At 39.4% G+C, this 8161-nt stretch overlaps 1 non-coding gene across 1 annotated transcript; it reads right to left on the reverse strand.

The window, feature by feature from the left end:
- Window positions 1-5249: 5249 nt before the first annotated feature.
- Window positions 5250-5322, reverse strand: TRNAE-UUC (transfer RNA glutamic acid (anticodon UUC)). The gene has a single exon. It is a non-coding gene; the product is annotated as a tRNA-Glu (tRNA).
- Between the last annotated feature and the right edge of the window lie 2839 nt (window positions 5323-8161).

Consider the following 8161-nt stretch of genomic DNA (forward strand, 5'->3'; position numbering starts at 1 on the left):
GGTTGGGTCTTGGCCCAGCCTTTCCCCGGGCTCCTCGCTGTTGTAGTGCCCTTGGTAGTGTTTGCTCTCGTGGTGAGCGGAAAAATCCCAGAAGTAATGCCCAGAGCGGAGGGACCCCACTCCTGGAATCGAGCTCTATGACCCCAGGGCTCCCGGGGGTCAAGGGCTGGCCGACGGAGACGGTGCGCTCTGGTCACTCGAGGCAAATCAGGATAGATGCTGACACACGCGTACATCTTGGGCGTTAGGGGTGCAGAAAAAGGGCAAAGAGGATGTGTTGGGATAAAGAAGGTAAATAAAACAGGTACATGTTTCCAAACAGAACGGGAAAAGTAGAAATCAAAAAAGGAAATCAAAACAAAAGATAGACCGCAAAGCAATGTCCTCTAGCAGAAGCAAGAATGCAGAACTAGGGGATGCCACTTCCCACCCATTTCCCGCGTTCCCACCGGGCCTGCGCGGGAGGAGGGGGTCCCAGACCAGGGGCAGGTGCGGGAGTGGCTGACTCTCGCGCCTCTTCCCCACCCCCGCCGAACCTGGCTCTCCCAGCACTGCGATTTGAGAGGCACTTTCATCCTCCCCAGCTCTCCCCAGAGAGCTTTAGAGAGCCAGAGAGAGCGGGTCAGGAAACGGACAGAAGCGAAGCTGTCAGAAATTCCAGGAAGCGAAGGGCCAGTCCCCATGCTTCCTTCAGGCGACGGGTCCGGAGTTTTTGATCCCTTTGGCCACGTGGGCCCAAGTTCTCAGCAGTGAGTAGTGCTCAAAGCCAAACGTCTAGGACCTGAACCCTGAAAGCCCTGGCACAGAGTGGCAGGAGGTCGCCCTTGCACTCACGAGCGGACAACAGCTGTCTCCAGGGGGCTGAAGGCCTCCAGAGTGGGAATTAATCACGTGGTAGTAACACCCTTCAGAACCCAGTCTTCTGGAAGGAGCTTAAGGTCAAAACAACATTCCCTTTCCAAAACTTCTAAGGGTAGAACATGAGTGAAATGCGGACGGTTCTTGTCTCAGAGGTGCCACTGTTTTCCAAAACAATAGAAGTTCCAGAGGAGGCAGCGATGCCTCAACAGGACAAGCTGAGGATCAATGTCTGGGTTTGTCAGAGTGTGAGCCACAGACCAACTGCCACAAAAGCAGAGGCAGACGCCAGGGCCCCTCTCCACCCGCGGGCGATTCTTCACAGAAGGTTCTCACACACAGCTACGAAACTACTGCAATATTAAAATCCTTCCTAATAGCACCTAATTTATTTCCTATTTGTTCTGCTTGTTGGTATCTGTTTCATGAACTGAAACCATTTGATTTTTAGCAAAGTGATCAATTTAATAATTCAGAAATTATTTCTATTTTCAAATAATCTTCTCTGGAAAGTAATGATGAAATTTTTTCTTGAATTTAAAGCTTCATGAAAATTTCTTTAAAAATTCTTTGAAAAAATAAATATACTCTATTTCTACATAATTGAATTAGAAATAGGTGACATTTAAAAATGTATAGATATTAAGAACATTTATGCTAATGAGGTTTTCTGATTTGATAAATATAGTTACAAGCATTTCTTCATTTAATTCTTCCTTTTGCTACCTAATGCCCTAATATGTTAGGGTAGAAATCAGAATAGATATTATTGACAAGTAATGGTACCCTTTGAAAAGTTAAATTTGTCCTTTAAATCTACTCTTTTCATATACCAGTTTGAAAGTTTAGTACACACATACACTTATATGCATAAAATATAATATAGCATTTTCTCTGCTATAAACTAGCTGGGTTAACGTGATGAAGTCTTTTGTCCTTACTGGGTCTTGGCTTTGTTAATTTTGGGAGATTGAACTAAATAATCTACAGTTCAAAAATTGTAGAGTTTATGAAATATTTTACTTTAATATATTTTGCAATTATATAAAATTATAGGAAAATATTAATATCAAAATAAATATTTTCCTATTTTACACAAAGTCTATATTTACACTGTCTACTCTATGTAATACTCTATGTTTTAACTGTCTAAGAGACCTTTCTAACCTGATCCATCACCCCTAACAGTCTAAGGGTCCATGAATGTACAGGAAGGATCATAAAGAATTTTGTTTCTTTATGCATATATCTATACTTCTGTAAATGAGGTCATAACTTTCACTAAATTCCCAAAGTGATTCATGATTCTAAAAAGTTTAAGAACAAGTGATCTATACTGGAAGCATTTATGAACAAAAACACAACCACCCCAGCAATCCTTGCATTTGCCTTCCTTTGCATGTATGAAAGGGTTGGTTCTTAAATGTTATGTGAACTTCTACAATAGCACCCGATCTAGTTGTAGAAATGAAGATCTCAGGAATGGTGTTATCTATAAGAATTGTATGCCCCTAAAAAGAGCTTAAAGTTTTCCTCCAGCTATTGAAGTTAGTGAATTAATACCTTTGATAATTTTACAACTTTCTCTGGAAGACAGCTAGTTTATTTCAGCAATTATGAGAATCAAAAACTATGCAGAGAATGAGGTATCTGAGACTGTCCTTGAAATTGTCTTTTTGTCCAATAATAAAGAATTTTTTCTCAGTTCTTTACCTCCTCTCCCCCCATCCCTCCTCTATTCCCAATATCCAGTCCACACTTAGGACCATTTTTCCAGACTGACATGAGCTTATTTAGTCTGAGCAACATTTTCAGGGCTCATCAGCAGCAAATTACACCAAAGAATTTTTTTTTTTTCAGTTTGGCCCCAAGTCTATGAAATTAATTTCTATGTCAACCATTACAACACTTCCCTTGGAAATATCAGTGACTGCACAAGCCACAGACAGATCAAGTGTAGGTGCTCCATCATCTGAATGGGGTTGGGTTATGTTTTCAATTGGAACAAGGTATTAAGTGATTAAACTGTGCCAGCAGACATAGCACTTTTATCAAGCCCTTTTCTTTCTAAGCAGGCACAGGGATAGTCAATCTCTGGCCCTGAAAGTCTCCAAGGAAAACTTGGAATGCTTCAGGAAATCATGTTTGCAATTAAAGCACAGGCATTTTTCTCCTCATCACAGAATAAAAGCTGAATACCATTTTTGAAACTTTACCTTCTTTTTTTTTTTTTTTTTTAATTTCAATAAGCCGCTTAAGATCCTCTTATTCATTGACAGGATTTTTGGCACCATTCTGCTGCACTAGTTCACAACCATTTAATTGTTAAATGTTAACAGATTACAAGTGACTTAACAGAGGCACATTCAGAATTCCAGACATCATTATCTTAATTCCTACCACAGCCAGATTCACACAAGACAGAAGATTAAATACCAATTTGGGCACCATATTTTGCCTGCCCTTTTGTTGACAGAGGTAGAACGCTGGTATGTCTTCACCTTATTCCCATCAGCATACCTGGCACATGGCTCAGAGAATAAGTGAATTAGTAAATGAATGAATAAATATGCAGGCTATGGACTTCCCTGGTGGCACAGTGGTTAAGAACCCGCCTGCCAATGCAGGGGACACGGGTTCGAGCCCTGGTCAGGGAAGATCCCTCATGCTGCGGGGCAACTAAGCCCGTGCGCCACAACTACTGAAGCCAGCAAGCCGAGAGCCCATGCTCTGCAACAAGAGAAGCCACCGCAATGAGAAGCCCACGCACCGCAACAAAGAGTAGCCCCCGCTGGCTGCAACTAGAGAAAGCCCGTGTGCATCAACGAAGACCCAACGCAGCCAAAAAATAAATAAAAAAATACAGGCTACCTAATGTCTATTTGACTACTTGGAACCATAGGAGAAGTGGCAGTTTTTTAGTGATTCCTATAATGGGTCCTTTATTATAAGTGCTCTTACATGAAAAATACAAAATGAACACAATAAAATACTAAATACATATCATAAATCTGAAATAAAATTGTTAAGCTGTTCACTATCATAAAATTCTTTTTAAAAGTCTTCCAACTGATGGAAATGGGGTAAGTAAAATCTAAATTTCCTTGGGAAGATCAGGCGGTTATAGTGTCAGGCATTGTTCTTAGTGCTTTGTGTGGATTATCTCATTCAATCTCCCAGGAAAACCTCTGAGATATGGACTATTATGACCATTTTACAGGTGAGGAAATTGAAGCCCAGAGCGGTTAACTTACTGCTCAGCATCGTATGATGCTGATGACTGGTCTATGCTGGAGCCAAGATTCAAATAGAGGCAGTTTGATTACAGAGACAGAGCTCTTAGCCATTAGATGGTACCTAACACAAAACAGTGTTAAAATGATGCTCATATAATTTGTTGAAAGAAATATACAAACATGAGAATAAATACTCAGAAAAATAGCAGATACTTGCTTCCAAGAATCCAAGGATTACACTTATATTGCTAATGGCAAATAGATAGATAGGTAGGTAGGTAGGTAGATAGATAGATAGATAGGCAGCATAGCATGGACTGGAAAGTCAGGTGAGCTAGGTTCACATCCTACACCCCCCATCCTCCCCACAGCATGCGGGATCTTAGTTACCCCCAGTGACTGAACCCATGCCCCCTGCAGTAGAAGTTCAGAGTCCTAACCATTGGACCACCAGAGAATTCCCTGGATTCACATCCTTAACTCCCCATTTTCTGACTGTGAGACCTTGGGCCAGTTACCTAACTTCTCTGAGCCTCACTTCTTCAACTGTTAATTGGCATTAAAAATACTAACCCCATGGAATTGTAATGAATAAACATAATGGATACAAAGTACTTGATATAAAATGAGTATATAATAAATGTCAGTTATTATTATGTAGACATAAAAGACTGAATTGTATCCTAATTGCAGCTCTATTTTGAAAATTGAAATGACAATATTCAGTTAGGTTAGTCTCCCCTAGCTACTTCTACAATATCCCATGTTTTTTTACATTCTGATATTTTCATAGAATGTTACACTTAATATGTTCTGTTACACTTAATATGAAACCAAACAGTTATGTTCTTTGTATGTCAGAGATAAATTTGCAAACACTCTCCCTGCCCCCTACTAAAAGTACTATCTTGGAAGGGTTAAGAATATCTCATCTGGAAGAGGCCTGAAATATGAGGAAGATTTGTGCAAGGGCATGAAGGAGCTTGAAAGGAAAGTAGACAGTCTTCTTAATCTGGTCATTAATTTTCCTGTAAGAAGAGCTCTCTCTGCCCCTTATTTATTTTTTATTATATTTATTTAATTATACAATACTTACTTATTTTATTTTTTATTTATTTATTTTTTTGCCACACGGCAGGGCTCGTGGGATCTTAGTTCCCTGACCAGGGATTGAACCCGGGCCCTTGGCAGTGAAAGTGCCGAGTCCTCACCACTGGACCACCAGGGAATTCCCATAATATTTTAAATTTTTAATCAAAGTAAAGCATATACATGGTTTTAAAAAATAGTATAGAATGACTTAAAATGAAAAGCCACAGTCTCCTGCACTAACTTTATCTACTTCCATTATAGCCCCTCATAAAGAATAACTTTAAATATTTTAAGCTCTTTCTGGTTGTTCTTTTTCTGGTGATTACAACCATATTGTTAAATGTTTATACATCTACCATGGGAAATGCAGATATATGTTACTATACTACTTCCCACACCTTTTCATCACTATTATTATAGTTTCATCACTATTTTTTAGTTTCTACATTGCTTGCCTTTTAAATAATACATTTTCACATGTATTTCTTGATACAACAGCCTCACACAATATCCTTTGATTTCACACTTTAGCTCTCCTCCCATCTTTCAACACCCAGTTAGCATTCTTTGTATTTTGTATTTACCTTAACAAAATTGATGACATTACATTCTGCTTTTTTAATTCATAAAATTAAGTTTATGAACATTCTTATAAGTTGAATATAAAATTCAACATCAATAAAATTTTTAAATTGTTGTGACAATGTAAATTTTTTTTTTTTTTTTTTTTTTTTTTTGCAGCATGCAGGCCTCTCACTGTTGTGGCCTCTCCCGTTGCGGAGCACAGGCTCCGGACCCGCAGGCTCAGCGGCCATGGCTCACGGGCCCAGCCGCTCCGCAGCATGTGGGATCTTCCCGGACCGGGGCACAAACCCACGTCCCCTGCATTGGCAGGGGACTCTCAACCACTGCGCCACCAGGGAAGCCCAAATATTATTTATTGTATAACCATAATTATATTTCGTCTTATATGCCTTTTTGTTTTTCTTGGAGTTTCCTATTATCTTTCTTTTTTTCTTTAATTATGTCGTTGTTGTCTCCGTAAGTTTTGCAGGGTCTCTAAGATGGTATCAAATCTTTGGAATCTATTCTTTGTCTAAAATCTCCCTCTGTACGCCTCTCCTTTTCTGCTCCAATATTGACGAATTTCTCTCCAAGTTATCTCACAACTGCCAGGCTAAGACATCCCTTCATTACTTTCCAGGCTGTAGCCAGTTTTATGCGTTGGATCTCACATCATCCTTTTTGTATCACTCCTTCGACTTCCCCCTTTTTTGCTCAAGTAACCTAATGTTGAGCAGATAGGAGACAATTTTTATGAGTCCTTTTTTGTCTAAAAATGTTCTTCATTCAGTTTTCACACATTATTGATAATTTGGCTGGGTGTAGAATTCTTGGTTTAAAATATTTTCCCTCAGAAATTTTAAGGCCTGATTCACTGTCTTTTGCTGTGGCTGATGTGAAGACTGAGCCAATCTGATTTTCATTCCTCTGTAAAAACTAAAGCTTTTTGCCCCTCTGGAAGCTTTTAGAGTCTTCTCTTTCTCCTTAGTGCTCTGTAAATTTAAATAATGTATCAAATGTGAGTTTGCATTTATTCATTGTTCTGAACATTTAATGGATACTTTCGTGCTAATTACTCATGGCCTTCAACTCTAGCTCCTGTCTTTAGTTGTCTTTTTTTGTTTCTGAAATTCCTATTTGTTGGGAGTTGGTTTTTGAGATTCTTTCTCCCTCACATTTCCATTGTTTTTTCCATTTATTTTTCTACTTGTTTTACTATCTTTTAAATTAAATTTACTTAATTTTATTATTCTACCAATTGATTTTTTTAAGTCTGATAATCACATTTTTAGAATTTAAAAAAATTTTTATTATTCTTTTATGTATTTATTTCTGGCTGTGTTTGGTCTTTGTTGCTGTGCGTGGGCTTTCTCTAGTTGCGGTGCACTGGCTTCTCATTGCAGTGGTTTCTCTTGTTGCAAAGCACGGGCTCTAGGCGCCGGGCTTCAGGAGTTGTGGCTCGCAGGCTCTGGAGCACAGGCTCCGTAGTTGTGGCTCACAGGCTTAGTTGCTCCGCAGCATGTGGGATCTTCCCGGACCAGGGCTCGAACCCATGCCCCCTGCATTGGCAGGTGGATTCTTAACCACTGTGCCACCAGGGAAGCCCTGATAATCACATTTTTAAATAGCAAGAGCACTAACTTGATCTATAATTTCTTTTTCATAGCATCCTATTCTTTTTTATAGCATCCTGTTCTTATTTTATGGATGCATTATGTTTTCTAATCTTTCCGTGGTATGAATTAGAATTTTTAAGGGTTTTTTTGTGGCTGTTCTTCCTGAATTATCTGTTTCCTTCAGAAAGTTGCCATCTCCCTGCCTGTTTCTCTTTTTTTTAATGAATGGTTCTCTTGGCCTTTGTCACTTATATTGCTGGCTTTTGTCAAATGATTAGAGATACTTGTGTCTGTTTATTACTAGGAATTAGTAAAATGGCTCACTGGTAGCTCTCTGAACACTGGTAGAATCCTTTTTACTAGCAGTTCAATAAATGAAATGTGATTGGACAGCTGGCCATTTTATTGAAGAACACACTCTTGCCGTAATTCAAAGGCCTTGTTTTGGGGTGTCACTGCCTGCACTTTGACAATTTCTCTTGTGGAGGCTCTTCACTGTATTTGCATGAGAAAGGTATAATTTTCTGTTCTCTGTACACTGGGGTGGGGGCTTTGATGGTATATATAATAAATTAAATGCCTGTTTTTAGGCACACATCTCACCCCCATCTTCCCTCACACCTGCAATTTCTGAGTTCTGAGTCTTCCAGGGCTCCACAGGGCACACTGGCCCCATCTTCGCCTGATTCACTTCAGCATATATTCTAGGTAGTGGATGCTTCTTTCCTGTTACATCAGTTGCCACTCCTGCATCTGTTTTTCAGATTCTACAACATTTCAAAATATCTCTTTTGC

The sequence above is a fragment of the Kogia breviceps genome, chromosome 4 (genome assembly GCF_026419965.1).
Source record: "Kogia breviceps isolate mKogBre1 chromosome 4, mKogBre1 haplotype 1, whole genome shotgun sequence".
Taxonomy (NCBI): domain Eukaryota; kingdom Metazoa; phylum Chordata; class Mammalia; order Artiodactyla; family Physeteridae; genus Kogia; species Kogia breviceps.